A 17,730-nucleotide genomic window follows, 5' to 3' on the forward strand; every position below is an offset into this window, starting at 1 on the left:
GTGAATTTCCACCATTCGGGCTGGTGGACTAAGACCCTAATTCTGAGCTAGTGAATTTCCACCATTCAGGCTGATGGACTGAGACACCAATATCGAGCTAGTGGATTTCCACCATTCAGGCTGGTGGACTAGGACCCCAAATATGAGCTCGTGTATTTCCACCGTTCAGGCTGGTGGACTGGGACCCTAATACTGAGCTGGTGGACTAAGACCCTAATTTTCCAACTCTTGCATTCTATGACAGAAATTCAAAATGAACAAGCCTGAAATAGCAAACTAGTCATCCCAAACTATTGGTTTCAGACAACAAACACCAATGATGGACTAAGAATCCGAGCTCTGAAAAGTTCAAATAGCAAACTACACATCCCAAATCGTAATTTTCTGACAACACACACCAATGAGAGACTATAAAACCTAGCTAATAAATGCCGGAACTAGCAAATTAACCATCTCATATTATAAGATTCACACAGTACTCACCTATGAACGGCTAAGAAATCCAGCTCGGAAAAAGTCAAAAAATAGCAACCCCCACATCCCTAATCATAGGTTTCAGACAACACATACCTATGAAAGACTAAGAAATCTAGCTTAGAAGAGCCCGAAATAGTAATTTACATAACTCAAATCCTAGTTTTCAGACAACACTCACATAAGAACGGCTAAGAAACCTAGCTCTTACAAGTCAAAAATAGCAAACTATTCATACCAAACTATATGTTTCAGACAACAAACATTTATGAAAGGCTAAGAAATTCAGCTCAGAAAAGTCAAAAGTAGCAATCCACCCATCCCAAATCATAGGTTTCAGACAACACACACCTAGGAAAGACTTAGAAATCCCACTCAGAAAAGCTCGAAATAGTAATATATATATCCCAAATCATAGGTTTCAGACATCATTCACCAATGAAAGACTAAGAAACCATAGCTCAGAAAAGCCTGAAATATAGACACTACTCAACCCAAACTAGAAGTTTAAGACACCAAAAGCCTATGACGGACTAAGAATCAAAGCTCTGAAAAGTTCAAATAGCAAACTACAAATCCCAAATCATAAGTTTCAGACAACACACACCTATGAACGGCTAAGAAATCTAGCTCAGAAAAGACAAAAAAAAGCAAACCACACATCCCAATCATAGGTTTCAGTCAACACACACCTAGGAATGGCTAATAAATCCAGCTCAGAAAAGTCAAAATAGCAAACTACGTATCCCAAATCATAGGTTTCAGTCAACACACACCAACGAAAGACTAAGAAACCTAGCTCAGAAAACTCAAAAATAGCAAACTACTCATCACAAAAAATTGGTTTCAGACAACATACAAATAAGAAATACTAGAAAAACTAAGCTAATAAAATACAGAAAAAGCAAACAACCCATCCCAAATCATAATTTTCTGACAACACATACCTATGAAAGGCTAAGAAACCTAGCTCAGAAAAGTCTAAAATAGCAAACTACAAATCCCAAATCATAGGTTTCAGACACCAAACACCTATGAAAGACTAAGAAATCCAACTCGTAAAAGTCCGAAATAGTAATCTACATATCCCAACTCATAAGTTTCAGACAGCATTCACCAACGAAATACTAAGAAACCTTAGCTCAGAAAAGTCTGAAATAGCCAACTACTCATCCCAAACTCGAAGTTTCAGACAACAAACACCTATGAGTGACTAAGAATCCTAGCTCTGAAAAGTCCAAAAAGCAAACTATACCTCCCAAATCATAATTTTCTGAAAGGACACACCTATGAAAGGCTAAGAAACCTTAGCTCAAAAAAACCTGAAATAGCAAACTACACATCCCAAATCATAATTTTCAGACAACACAAACCTATGAAAGGCTAAGAAACCTAGCTCAGAAAAGTCGAAAATAGCAAACTACACATCCCAAATCATAGTTTTCAGACATCACACACCTATGAAAGACTAAGAAATCCAACTCAGAAAAGCCCGAAATAGTAATTTACATATCCCAAATCATAAGTTTCAGACAGCATTCACCTACGAAATACTCAGAAACCTTAGCTCAGAAAAGTCTGAAATAGCCAACTACTCATCCCAAACTCGAAGTTTCAGACAACAAACACCTATGAGTGACTAAGAATCCTAGCTCTGAAAAGTCCAAAAAGCAAACTATACCTCCCAAATCATAATTTTCTGAAAGGACACACCTATGAAAGGCTAAGAAATCCAGCTCAGAAAAGTCAAAAATAGCAAATTAACCATCCCAAATCATAGGTTTCAGTCAACACACACCTACGAATGGCTAAGAAATCCTGCTCAGAAAAGCCTGAAATAGCAACCCACACATCCCAAATCTTATTGTTCTGACAAAACATACCTATGAAAGGCTAAGAAACCTAGCTCAGAAAAGTCGAAAATATCAAACTACACATCCCAAATCATAGGTTTCAGACACTACACACCTATGAAAGACTAAGAAAACTAACTCAGAAAAGCCCGAAATAGTAATTTACATATCCCAAATCATAAGTTTCAGACAGCATTCACCTATGAAATACTAAGAAACCTTAGCTCAGAAAAGTCTGAAATAGCCAACTACTCAACCCAAACTCGAAGTTTCAGACAACAAACACCTATGAGTGACTAAGAATCCTAGCTCTGAAAAGTCCAAAAAGCAAACTATACCTCCCAAATCATAATTTTCTGAACGGGCAAACATATGATAGGCTAAGAAATCTAGCTCAGAAAAGTCAAAAATAGCACATTAACCATCCCAAATCATAGTTTTCATTCAACACACACCTAAGAATGGATAATAAATCCATATCAGAAAAGTAAAAAAATATCAAGCCACACACCCCAACTCATAGTTTTCAGACACCACACACCTACTAAAGACTAAGAACTCCGGTTATGAAAAGTCAGAAATAGCAAATTACATATCCCAAATCATAGGTTTCAGACAACACTCACCTATGAACGGCTAAGAAACCTAGCTCAGAAAAGTCAAAAATAGCAAACTAGTCATCCCAAACTATAGGTTTCAGACAACAAACACCTATGAAAGTCTAAGAAATCCAGTTCAGAAAAGTCGAAAGTAGCAATCCACACATCCCAAATCATAGGTTTCATAGAACACACACCTATGAAAGACTAAGAAATCCAGCTCAGAAAAGTCAAAAATAGCAAACTACATATCCCAAATCATTGGTTTCAGTCAACACACACCAACGAAAGACTAAGAAACCTAGCTCAGAAAAGTCAAAAATAGCAAACTATTCATCCCAAACTATTGGTTTCAGACAACATTCACCTACGAAATACTAGAAAACCTTAGCTCAGAAAAGCCTGAAATAGCAAACTATACATCCCAAATCATAATTTTCTGACAACGCATACCTATGAAAGGCTAAGAAATCCAGCTCAGAAAAGTCGAAAATAGCAAACTACACATCCTAAATCATAGGTTTCAGACACCACACACCTATGAAAGACTAAGAAATCCAACTCAGAAAAGTCAAAAAAGCAAACTACATATCCCAAATCATAAGTTTCACTCAACACACACCAACGAAAGGCTAATAAACCTAGCTCATAAAAGCCTGAAATAGCAAACTACTCATCCCAAAGTATTGGTTTCAGTCAACACACACCTACGAATGGCTAAGAAATCCTGCTCAGAAAAGCCTGAAGTAGCAAACTACACATCCCAAATCATAGGTTTCAGACAACTCACATCAACGAAATACGGGTGCTCGGGGAGAGCCTTTGCGGGTCGGTGGGTCCCTTGTGGGCCGGTGGTCTTTGGGGAGCTCGGGGGGACCTTTGGAGACGCGGGGAGGGGCTTTGGGGTCGGGGGATGGCATTTGGGGGGCGGGGTGGGCTTTTGGGTGCCTGGGGGACATTTGGGGACGGGGGGCGGGCCTTTGGGGCGCCGGGGGCCCTTTGGGAGCCCGGGGGCCCTTTGCGGAGCCCGGGAGGGCATTGGGGGCAGTTGGGGGCCGGTGGAGGGCCTTTGGGACCGCGTTGGTCCTTTGGGAGCTCGATGGGCCTTTGGGGGGCCCGGGGATGGCCTTTGGGGGTCTGGGTGTGCCTTTGGGGGCGCCGGTGGTCCTTTGGAAGCTTGGGGGGGCCTCTGAGGGTCCGGGGGGACAGTTGGGGGCCTGGGGGACATTTGGGGACCGGTGGAGGGCCTTTGGGAGCTTGGGGGGCTTTTGAGGACCGGGGCTTCCTTCGGGGTTGGGGTAGGAGGATTGGAACCCTTTGGGGTTGGGTTAGAGGACCTCACAACACTGTTCAAATGAAACTTGTGTATTATAACGACCACAGAGTTTCACCATTAAATTCTCTTCTAAAATCTTTCCTAAAATCATCTTTTAAAATGTCTCTAACCGTTTCGCCGAAATAGTTCCATAACCTGTCTAAAACGGTTTCGCCCAAATAATCCCTAAACGTAAATTCAGCGTGTTCCTTTGTTATTGGCATCTCTGTTCTAACGCATTTCAAATTAATATGAAACCTTTTCGCGTGCTAAAACAATTCATCGCTAAGATGCTTCTTGCCTAATTGTTTCCATGGCCTTTGGCTATTAATATCCTTTGGAGTTCGACCAAAAGAGTTGTTTCCGAGGCAAAGACATTAATGACTTGGATCTATTCCTGGAGAATCGTTTCTAGGCGAAAATTTTTAAAGTCTGACAGATGCTGTCATTGATTGATTGATCTGTCAAGAAAGGGAAATTAATTTGTTGTTTCTAAGGAGAATTATTGATTCACGATAGGTGAATTGAGGTCGACAGCGCAGGTGTTCCACGGTCAATGTTGTTGTAAGTGCACGCTCTCAGCGAATGTCAAGGTCGTTGTTGTTGTTGTTTACACACTTTGATTACGCAATCAATTTCTCGGAAATTCACTTCCCCTTCGAGTCCTAGATCAATAACATTGTTCCCGTTAGAATTCAATGCGCATGTGCAACCTTCGCCCCGGAGCTATTACACATAGAAACATCAAATAAATTGACCTTGGAAAAAGAGGTCATTGATCCCCATTACGTAATCTTTCTCCCTAGGGAGGCTATGCCCTTATTTGGGGTGCGAAAAAGTTGTAGGTGGCAGCAGGGGTGTCGCGTGGGGGCTTTAGGGTCACCTCTACTATCAAGTCTTTTTGTTTGTTATTTTTTTTTTTTTTTTCTTTAACCAGGTTTTTTTTTTTTTCTTTTCTTTTCTTTCTCTCTTTTTTTATGATGAGAAAATGTTTTTTTTTTTTTTTTTTTTTTTTTTTACCCAATTTTACGAGCTTTGCTCTCTGTTGGGGGTATATGTTTTTTGTTATGTTGAATTAATCAAATAAACAGTAAACAGTAAGTTCCACGAAAAAAAAAACAGAATGTAATAAATTCCACGAGTAAAATCAGATTCGCGTGGAGAAAAAACAATCTACGAGTTTGACGAAGAGAAACATCAATATGCTATAAGTTTAACGAGCAAAAATTAGCATTCAACAAGCTCTACGAACATAAATCATCACATAACAAGTTTAACGAGCAAAATCAGTTTCGTGAGGAGAAAAATCAATTTACGAGTTTCACGAAGAAAAAATGTACATGCGACAAGTTTCGCAAGTTGAAATCAGCACTCAACAAGTTCCATGAACGTAAATCAGCACGCGAGAAATTCCAAGGAGAAAATCAGTTTCACGATGAGAAAATTCATTGTACAAGTTTCGCGAAGAGAAAATCAATATGCAAGAAGTTTCACGAACAACAATCAGCACGCAACTGGTTTCCACGAATAAAAATCTGCACGTGGCAAGTTGCAGGAACAAAATAAGTTTAACTGTGAAATAAATCAATGTACAAGTTTCAAGAAGTGCAAATTCAACTTGCAAAAAATTCCACGGACAAAACTCAGCATGCAAAAAGTTCCACGAACTAAAATCAACACACACCAATTTCTATGAACAATATCAGTTTCAGGAAGAGAAGAACCAATTTACATGTTTCACGAACATAAAATAGGCATGCAACAAGTTCCAAGAACAAAATCAGCAGGCAACAAGTTCCGTGAAGGAAATAAGTTTCACAAGGAGAAAAATCAACGTACGAGTTTTACGAAGATGAAAATCAACATGCAACAAGTTTCACCATCAAAATCAGCACTCAACAAGCTCTATGGCTATTTCTAGAATGTATTAGCAGGAATAAAATATTGGAAATAGCCCGCGGGTCCCGGTGTCTGACGCGTTGATCTATTGGATGGAAATTGATATTTCGAGTCCTAATGAGGGCAAAATTCATTGAAATATAATGATCCTTTAAGAAAAAATGTACTGAAAGAAAAATAAAGCATTATGTAACCACTCGCGTATGTGTCCTCCTCAATTAAAAGTGGAGGATTCCCTCGTGGACTGTAAAGAAAGAGCTCGTGTGGGAATGCATCATCCGTAAACATTCTCCCTTAAAAAAGAATTAAAGCAAAAACACCTTGAAAGAAAGAAAAAAAGAAACGCCTTAAAAGAAAAACGAAAAAAAAAGCCTTGAAAGAAAAAAACGTCTTGAAACCTCTTAAAGAAAAATGTCTTAAGAAACGTCTTGAAATGTCTTAATAAAATTCCTCTGTGTGGCGCTGTCAATCCGCAGTATTTGCACTGTCATTACGTAAGATGTGCTCTGTCATTACGTAATATGTGCGTCGCCATTAAGTTATTTCCGATAAATCCAATAAGTCACATGAGTTCTAACTCTAATCACTAATAACCTATTGTGACGTAACACGTGTTGGTTCATGCACGATGGCGTCATCCTCTATTACATAGCAACCAAATGTTAACATTCCCTAACACCTATATCTCTTTCTTTCCCACTATAGACATAACTAACCCCTGACCATTTTAAAACAGGGCCGTGTCTTCCCAAAATTTAAACATTAAAATTACACCTGCTGGCTCCAATGGAAACAGGGATGTGTCTTCGAGGAAAAAGGGAATGTCACGTGAATCTTGCTATGAGGCTTCCAGAAACCAGGGTCCCGTGTTAATCCGGGTACCTGTCTTCCAGAGTCTGGACCCCCCCCCACTACTGATCATAACTACTACTAATTACGCTAACAACGACTCACTGCTGCACCAACCCTGACGCCAACACAAGGATAAGCTGGGCATACAAGGTTGAAGGTGTTCCGCTGTTGCGATATGGTTTGGGTTCTCCGGCCTGTCATAAGGTCCTTTCTCCGTCACTTTCCCCGATAGAGGAATTCTACTTATGTGGCCTCATAGTAGCATCAGGGTCAACCTTTCACGAGTTTGTCCAACCCAAACAGTGACTGATAACGGCGCTGCAGGGTGATATAGAGGAGTGGAGCCCCTCGAAGGAATTATTGCCTAATTAACGATAAGGTGTTTCGCAGGGATCAACCCAATTAATTTTTGGAGAGAGTTTCCTCATGTTAAATCCATGCGTCTTATCCAGACATATATGTAAGAATTTATTTTGAGAGGCTTCAATTTTTTAAGTGGAGGAGGGTAGTTCGTAAAAAAGCAGAAACAGGTTAATTTCCAGACAAATATAGAAAATTGGTGAAAATCATAAAAACATGGATATTTTATTGGGATAAACGTAAAAGTCACTTCCCTAGAGTACGTACTCTGTTTGTAGTTTTTGGTTATTTGATTTGGAAACTTACAGAATATAGTCCTCCTGGGAACATGTAGCCTCTTGGCCCTTGATATTTCTCTTCGCCGTTTTTGATCAAAATAAAAAGAAAAAAAGTTTTTTCAACTGAAAGTAATGAGTAACATCAAAACTAAAAATGAACATAAATTATTCCGTATATTAAGGGGTTGCCCCCTCCCCAATACCTTGCTCTCCACGCTAAAGTTCTTAGCACTTAAAAAAAATTGTATTCTAATTGAAAAACCTTTGCGTTTCAGGATTCGTTCTTATTAAATTGAGACAAAGGGTTCGTTACCACGAACTGTTTGATTGAAATAAATAAATTTAATTATACAAACTGCAACACTTCCAAAATAATAAATACTTCAATTTATGCCGACAGTGCCTGTATAATTGTTCAGAGAGGTAAGTTAGCAGAAATAATCTTTGGGGAGGGGGGAAAGCTTAACAAAAATTCTGCCATAAAAATGCCACATTTTTTGTAAATAAAAGAACACTACTTTTTTTGTGTCATGAAAGAGGTGGCTACCCCACATCCCCTCCTCTGGAACACATTGTTGAAAAAATCTGGCTTTCGTTCTGACCTTTTTGAATTTTTGTCTCGGAATTCTGTCTTTTTTTTAATTACCTTCTCATGTTTTCTCTTTTATACTGAACAAACATCGATATAGTATAGTTGCATAAAATTTTATGAAGCCACATATCCGGGGTGTCAATTCCCGAAAATGTGAGGGGGGATAAAATCCATTTTTCAGAATCTAGGGAGGAATTATTGTAATTTTTGATTTCTCGACTAAAACACCCGAAAACAGTATTAAAAAAACACTGAAAAAACGTATTTTTCAAAATCTGAGCGTGGGGGGCGGCAAAAATCTAGGAGAAAATAATTTTATGATTTTCTGTAGTTTTATATTTCTACAGTTAATGCTGCTTTATTTTAAATTTTCATTGGATAAACTCTTCATTTCTTTCCAAAAAGCAGCGAAGTAGCTAATTGAGCAGCCACCGACTCTTGGCTTAAGCAATAATACTTTTGTCAATCTAAAATGAAATATCCTTATAGTTGGACTTTTGATATTCTTCAGAAGCTTTTAAACTTATTTTTCTCCAGATTTCTTGCAAAAGCTTAAGAAATTTCGGTTTAAAATTCTTGTCCAATGGATCAAAAAAAGATGTCTGAGTTATCTGTTATCAGTCCCCCTTGTCTGTTATTCTTAACCCCTTATTTTTAAACCTTTATACCATACATCCTTTATTCCCATTATCTGTTTTTGTTGAAATACAATAAATGTACATTTAGGTTTAAGGCTTGCATTATTTATTATCTATCCTCTTAGCTTGATTTTCCGTCCTCTTAGCTTTATCAAGTGCTGTTACCAGGACTATGGAACTTTCCTGTTAATATCTCTCCCTCTTTTTTGAAGTAAGCTCATTCATGGGGGAAGGTTTTGTTATAACTTTCTGACAAGAGGGCAAAGGTAGCATAAAGGGAAGATACAATATTTATAGTTATTTATTGAGAATTTGCCAAACACAAAAATGTAAAGATGGAACAAGGAAAAGAAAAAAGACATAGACGAAAAATTGAATAAGTACAAAGCACTACCTAATACCATAGGGGAATTACTTTTAAAAAGAAGTTTGACTTAAAGATTTGTCGTTTTTACACTAGCTTAAGTTTTCACACAGACGAACCAATCAGATACAATTTAAATTTTCGTTCGTTTTACTGGCTTAAATCAAACAGTTCGTGGTAACGAACTGTAAGTAAGGAGCGACCCGGCTCAATGGTAACCGAAAGTCTAAAAAACGGAATTTTGATATCAATAGATACATCAAAAGAATCAAATTTTAATTGTGATTTCAAATATATAAGTTTCATCAAGTTTAATCTTACCCATCAAAAGTTACGCGCCTGAGAAAATTTGGCTTATTTTCGAAAAAAGGGAAAAAGACCCCCTAAAAATTATAGAACCGTAATGAAAATCACACCATCATATTCAGCGTATCAGAAAACCCTATTGTAGTGGTTTCAAGCTCCTATCTACAAAAATATGGAATTTTCCATTTTTTGCGAGAAGAAAGATCACGGATGCGTGTTTATTTGTTTTTTTTTTGTGTTTTTTTTTCCCAGGGGTGATCGTATCGACCCAGTGGACTCGTAGGAGGGCTTATTCGAACGGAAATTAAAAGTTCTAGTGCCCTTTTAAGTGACCAAGAAAACTGGAGGGCAACTAGGCCCCCTCCCACGCTCTTTTTTTCTCAAAGTCACCCGATCAAAATGTTTGAGATAGCCATTTTGTTCTGCATAGTCTAAAATTCTAATAACTATGTCTTTGAGGATGACTTAATCCCCCACAGTTCCCAGGGGAAGAGCTGCAAGTTATGAACTTTGCCCATTGCTTACATATTGTATTGGTTATGGGGAAGTATAGAGACATTTTCAGGAAGAGGGGGCTTTCTCGTGGGGGGGGGCTGGAGGAGGGGGTTGTTCGGGAGAATCTTTCCGTGGAGGATGTTTCTTTGGGGTAAGGGACATTTTTATGAAGGGGGTGCCGGATTTCCAAGCATTATTTAAAAAACGATCAGAAATTAAATTAAAAAAAAAACAAGTTTTTTCAATTGAAAGTAAGAAGAAACATTAGAACTTAAAACTAACAGAAATTATTACGTTTATGAGGGGGTTCACCCCCAAGTCAATACCTCGCTCTTTACGCTACAGTTATTTTTGGTGCTTTCAAAAGAGCTATCTATTCTAATTAAACGGCCTTTGTGAATCAGGGGTTTGTGAATTAAACAAAGCTTTAACTTTTAACGGAAAGAGCGTGGTATTGACTAAGGGGAGAACCCCCTTATACACGTAATAACATATACGTAATAAAAAAAAACAATAAAAAAAACAAGCGATAGCCTACGGCTCAATAGTAATCGAAACTTTTAAAGACGGAATTTTGATGTCAATAAATGTATCAAAAGAATGGGTTTATAAAGTTGATTCTAAATATATAAATTTTATTAAGTTTAGTATTACTCATCAAAGGCTACGAGCCTGAGAAAATTTACCTGATTTTTTAAGAAGGGGGGAAACATCCCCTACAAGTGAAATAATTTTAATGAAAATCCCACCGTCAGATACAGCGTATCAGAAAACACAACTACATAGGCTTCAAGCTCATATCTACAAAAAACTGAAATCTTGTATTTTTTGCCAAAAGAAAAATTTAGGAATATAGAAGTTCGTTACGTAAGTTGATTTGTAAATCACGTCAGAACCAAATTTAGAAACAGCCATTTAGAAAAAAAAAGAAGAGGAAGTTTTTAATGCAAATTTTGTTTACTTATTCAATGACGGTGGGCCAAAATAAAAGCTGCATTAACTAAAAAACGATCAGAAATTAAATAAAAAAAAAGTTTTTTAAACTGAAAGTAAGGAGCGATATTAACACTTAAAACGAACTGAAATCATTCAGTATATGAAAGGGGCTGTCCCCTCCTCAACTCCTCACTCTTTACGCTAAAGTTTAACTTTCTCACAACTCTATTTTTGTTAAACAATAAAAAATTTTAGCGTAAAGAGCGAGGCATTGAGGAGGGGACAGCCCCTTTCATATATGGAATAATTTCTGTTCGTTTTAAGTTTTAATGTCGCTCCTTATTTTCAGTTAAAAAAACTTTTTTTTTAATTTAATTCTCACAGAGACGAACCAACGAGATACAATTTAAATTTTCGTTCGTTTTACTGGCTTAGCCTTTCCCAGCGACAAAAGAATTATTTAAAATAACGAGGTTTTTAAAAGGTGGGTTATTTGTCTCTCCAGAAATTAAGAATAATAGGGCTGGCTTAAGATGATAAGCCACCGATGTAATCCAATAACACTGAAACATAGTTTTTATCATGGAATTATAGGGGAAAATATCTATTTTCTCTTTGATAAACTGTACATATAACACAAAAAAAGTTAAATTTCATTTCTAAAACTGCGATATAAAGAAACAGTGATTAAAAGAATAATTCTGCAAAGATTTAGCAAAGTATAACTTGGGTCCAATTTTATCCCTTTTCCTGTCATATTTAGCTATAAATCTACCATTAGATGAATTCTCTTGGCGGATTCAGGAAATACAGCAGACCCTGGGACCAACAGTCCATCAGCTGCAAACAGGAGCCAAAATGGAGCCTGGAGCCAAAAATGCCGTCAGATCTTAGGATGAGAAAAGCGCTTGCAGCATGAAATAAGTACAATAGAGGCATTAGCATCAGCAACACTAGATGTCTGGAGCGTCTTGGTATTCCTAGGGCAAGGAGCCACAAAGTAAATAATTGAAAGCACAGAAGAAGGGTGACTGAACCTTGAAATGATCAGCTTTGATCAGAAGGGTGTGACGTACAAAGTATGAGGAAGGGCGCATGAGCGTCCATAAGCTGAATTTTAGGGGGGCTTACCTAGTCTAATCGACACTTCTAATGCTATATAATAGAAATCTCAAAACAAAATATAAAGTATAAGGCAGCATCATTAAGCCAGAGGGGCTGGAGCCTCCCTCTGCCCCCCATATGGGCGCCCATAGAAGGGCGTAGGCCCGGCAAAAATGAAGCTTGCGTATGACAATGGATCTCTAAATGCGAAGTGAGCGGTGTATATCTTGTCATCTTATACTTTTTGCAAAGGAAGACGTTTAAAAATGGAAAATGGTGTTAGCATCAAAAAGAAAAAATTTCAACGCCATCAAGTGTTTGGAGACTTTGTTTGACCTTAAAATGACGTGCATTTGTCTTTTCATGTGCTTTAAAACACAGGGGAGGCTAAAAAAAAAATGCATAATTCTGTCCCAATTAACACTTACATCTTAAAGTTAACTAACCCACTTAACTTACCGCATTTTTCCCAAGCTATCCTTTGCCTACTATGTACAGACTGAATTATGACTTTAAATTACTCTTGAAAATAAAAAATACTGATTAGTTATCTTCTGGCTATGTTGCTACCAAAGACTACTACTACTACTACTAACAAGTCATCGCAGCACCAAGCCGCCTGAGGCCAACACAGCTACGCACGCTCCTCCTCAATCCCAATCTAGTCAAAACGTCTGCTTTTGCGTCTTCTTACAAAGTTCCTAGGACCTTTAAATCTATTTTAAGAGCGTCCTACCAACTCAACTATGGGTAGCATGTCTCTTGCTCTTTTAGAGATATTAGGCCGGTCAGGGTATTCTTTAGCAATATGTCCCTCGTCAGTTACGCAATGTAGCCTAGCCATCTAAGCCTTTCTTTAATTATAGCCCTAGAGAGCGGTATTGAACCACATTTTTCGTATAACCTATTGTTTGAAATACGGTCAGTCAGCCGGGTACCCAGAACGATCCTTAAGCAACTTCTCTGGAAAACATCTCGCAAATCTTCATCCGCTTTTCGGAGCGTCCATGCTTCAGAGCCATATTTGTAGCTGCTAATATTCTCATCTTGATTTGCAAATTTATCTTCCTATTCTTCCAAACTTTTTTTTTAACTGTGAAAAAACACCCTGAGCCGCGGCTATTCTACTTTTAACATCTTCACTGCTCCCACCATCTTTACTAATAATACTACCAAGGTAAGTGAAGCTGCCCACCTGATCAATCTTTGCATTACCCAACGTCACATTTTCATCTTCACTTATTCCTAGCCTTAGTGACTTAGTCTTCTTAATATTAATTTTCAAACCTATTCTACCACCCTGAACTCGCAAAACTTTTAAAACTTAATTCATTTTGCTCACACTTTCATCTAGGATGCTTAAATTCTCAACACCTTGTTAGTCCAAGGGACTTTTTCTGCCTCACTTGGTCCCATGGTCTCTAATTGCTTTCCCTCTGCTCCTCAAGACGAAACATATGCAAAGAATCCGTATAAAGGGGGAAGGAACCAAACTCTATTTAATTCCTGATTTAATAGAAAACCAGCTGCTAACCTCATTTCCTACCTTGACCGCAGCAGTGTTATTCTGGTACATAGCACTAAACACTTTAATGTATTTGTCTGGTACACCATACAAGGAGAAAACCTTTGTCAAAGCTCTTCTATCAACAAAATCGAAGGCTTGCTCATAATCTATAAAACTGAGGACCAAAGGTGTTTGAAAACTTAGGCACTTCTCAATTATTAACCTAAGAGTGAAAATTTGGTCGACACATCCTCTACCTTTTCTAAAATCACACTGTTCTTCTCTTAAAACTCTGTCTACGGCATCTCTCAGTCTAAAAAGTATGATATTACTAACTAATTTACTACCTACAGAGACCAGACTAATGCCTCGTTAATTACCACACTCGCTTTTATCACCTTTCTTATAAAGTGGCTTAATTAAGGTTTTCCTAAAATCGTTAGGTTCTTCCCCTTTTTCAAAAATCATATTCTTAATTTTCAGTAACTTATTTCTAACCTCAAAGCCGCCATATTTAAGAAATTCATTTACCACGCTATCTGCAACTGGTGCTATATTATCTTTCAACCTTCTTTGTGATGTCGCCAATTCTTTCTCACAGAACAAATCTTCCGTCACATCCAAGGTATCACAAACTTTTTCATTTTCCTCTATATCTTTTCCTGCAACTCTATCTCGGTTAAGAAAATTGTCAAATGTTCGGTCCATCTCTCTTTAGTTTTTTCCTTATCGCTAATTGCTTCCCCATTCCTATCTTTAAATGTGCCAAGTCCGCATTGACAACTCCCTCCAAATTTGTTAAGATGTCAGTGCAATATTTTACGCCGTCTATATACGCCGTCTAGCTGCATCTTCCAGATCCTTGGCAATTTTATCCATGGCCTCCACTTCACACCTCCTTAATTCATATTTTAGTACTTTCTCCACTTTCTTTAAATTCCTTTTGTTTTCATATGATCTATCACTCAGACAGCTCTTGTGAAAGTCCTTTATCCTTTCTATTAAACATAAAGCTTTTTCATTAATATTCTTAGCTGCAGTTCTAGCTTCTTCCCTAATACACCTTCAGCAACTTCACAAATTATTTTTCTAAAATAATTCCAACCATCTTCCACATTATCAAGTTTTAAACTCTTCAGTTTAGTGTTCAACTATTCCTGGAAGCTACCAAAGACTGGATAGCTTCATATGTGTTTTTTTTTTTTATTAAAAGTTGAGTTCCCATTTTTCTTACTTTTTATTATATATATGGCTGGTAATCTACCAGGCTGGTTAAGCTTCTACTTAACCGTTTCATATAATTATATTTCATTTTCACTGTCCTTGCTTCTTTAAATATTTATGCCCAGTCACTGTAACAAATTCGTTTTAGCTTAATTATTATTCAGTTGCTAGTGCTTCCATGCCGACCAGTTTTTTGTTAAATTTCACGGTCTTTTAAAAGTCTTAAAATCTATCACTACTCCGATTATTACCAATTTAAGAAGCAAATTTTGGCAGATAGCATCCAAAAAACATTACATCATTTGTATTATGGATTTCGGAGAAATAGCTGAGGCTCAAGGTAATTCTCTTTCTTGTAACTTTTTTTCTTTCTTTTTCTCGTATCGGGCAGCAGTTTATAATTCATATCGTGATTTTGCAGGTGTAAATGTTTGTTTTTCTTTTTTATTAATATTTTTTTCTTTTTTTCTTTATTTGTTTTTCTTTATTTCTCTGTTTAATTTATTTTCCCATTATTCAGCATCCTTTTCATGATTTTTAGCCCGGTTTTTGATTAAATAAATGAATATTGAGACCTTGAACCATGCTAAACATAAAAAAAAACATTTTTTGCAAATGAAAGTCAAGCGCAACCTTAAAACTCCATTTTAGTTTTACTTTCTCTTTTAGAGCAATTCATTAAAAAACCTTTTTCCACAAAATAAGTTTCTAAAAGAAAAGTAAAGAACTCCATTTAACAAAAATGAGCAAAAATAAAATCAAATAATCAAAAAAATTCTATTCTTTTAAGAAATAGAAAAAGCCTCAATTAGGGAGGGGGAGGGTGGAGCAATTTTAAGGTAGATACATATCACGGTTGCGTTTCTTACGATGATTAACACAAATGTGAGCACCCCCCTTAAAAATGTATGCTTCAAATTCAGTTAACCTTTTGTGTCAAAGCTGCTCAGCTGGCATGAGTGCCCATAAGAGGGGGGGCACCAGACCCCTCATGGCTGAAAGATACTGCCCTTTTTTATATTTTTTTTTGAGATTTATATTATATAGCATTAAAAGTGCCTTTAATAGCATTATATAGCTTATATAGCATTAAAGACTTTATAGTTTGGCCTGCTATTTGTATGCTGGAGAAACATTTTCAGCAATTTTTAACACCATACACCCTTTTAAAAATCTGGACACAAATAGTACTCTTTAGTTTATATTTCATACCTCCTCTAGTTGACCTGAAATGGAAAACTTGATACCATTCGCAAAAAAATCTGTTTACTTTCTTTGATAGCTTGGATACACTTACGCTATTTTGATTTGGTTAAATTTTAAGAGCAGAAGCAGCCCCGAAAGATCGAATATAATACCCCCAGTCGTTCTTGTGATACTGCTAAGATTCCTTATTGGGAATTAGCATTATCACAGTGCATTTTGATTTAATCTTAAGGCAACATTTAGTTTTTAAACATAATAGGCAAATGGAAGGGTGGGCGTGGGAGGGTGGGCATGGGAGAGTGGGAGTGAAAGGGGGATTAGTTGCCCTCCAATCACTTTCGACTATTAAAAAGGGCATCAGCCCTTTCTATTTTCAATTGAATAAGCCTTTTTTGAAGTTCCTACGACAACTCTTTCAATATGAAGTGCCCTGGTCTAAACAAGAACAACTAAAAAATAATACATTACACCCACTTTGATATTTGTTAAAAAAATGTAATTCCTTCAAATGAGTTTTGACTATTAAAATGGGCTCTTGGCCTTTCGATAATCAGTTGAATGTGCCCTTTTTGAAATGAAAGCGCTTTTTTTAAGCACCTTATAGGCCCCCAGGGCATAAATTACAACCCTTACCTTAAGGTCTGTTAGGGTGGTTGTCATCCTCTAAGACCGAATTTCCAGAACTTTCAACTACGTTAAACAAAATGGCTATCTCAAAATTTTGATTGGATGTGTTTGGGGAAATGCTGGGCGTGAGAGGAGCGGTAGTCTCTCTCCAATCCCTTTTTGCTATTAAAATGGTGCTAGCCCTTCTGATTTCCAATAGAATTAGCCCTTCTGAAGATTCTACGACAAAATTTTAAATAAAAATCTTATATGCCCCCAGGGTGTAACTTACGACACTTGCCCTGAGTGCTAGGGGGGGGGGTCATTCTCAAAGACCTAATTTTTAGAACTTTCTACTAAGTTGAACAAAATGGCTATCTGAAAATCTTGATTGGATGTGTTTGGAGGAATGGTGGGCGTGAGAGGGGGATTAGTTACCCTCCAATCACTTTCGACTATTACAAAGGGTGCTGGCCCTCTCAATTTCCAATTGAGTTAGTCCTCTTTGAAGTTTTATGACAACTCTTACAATAGAAAACTTATCTGCCCCCAGTGCAGAACTTAAAACCTTTTCCCTGTGGGCTCTGGGGGGTTTGTCATCCATAAATATATATTTTCCAAAACTTTCAACTACGTTGAACAAAATGACTATTTTTAAACTTTTGTTGAATGTTTTTGTGGAAATGGTGGGCATAAGAGGGGGGTTACTTACTCTCCACTCACTTTCGGCTATTAAAAAGTGCAATTCCAGTTTCCAATCAAATGAGCCTTTTATGAAATATCTATAGCAACTTTCTATATAAACTTTATATGCCCCAAGGGCAAAACTTAAAACCCTTGCACTGAGGGCTCTGAGGGAGTTATCACCCTAAAAGACCTAATTTCAAGAACTTTCAACTACGTTGAACAAAATGGATATCTCAAAATTTTGATTGGATGTGTTTGGGAAAATAGTGGGCGTGAGAGGGGCGTTAGTCGCTCTCCAATCACTTTCAACTATTAAAAAAATACACTAGCCCTTTCAGTTTCCAATTGAATGAGCCCTTTTGAAGTTTCTACGCTTTCAATAAAGATTTTATATGCCCCCAGGACATAATTTACAACCCTTGCCCTGAAGACTGG

This window comes from Artemia sp. Qi Xiang Cuo, chromosome 3, assembly GCF_049724085.1.
Source record: "Artemia sp. Qi Xiang Cuo chromosome 3, ASM4972408v1, whole genome shotgun sequence".
In the NCBI taxonomy this organism is placed as follows: Eukaryota; Metazoa; Arthropoda; class Branchiopoda; order Anostraca; family Artemiidae; genus Artemia; species Artemia sp. Qi Xiang Cuo.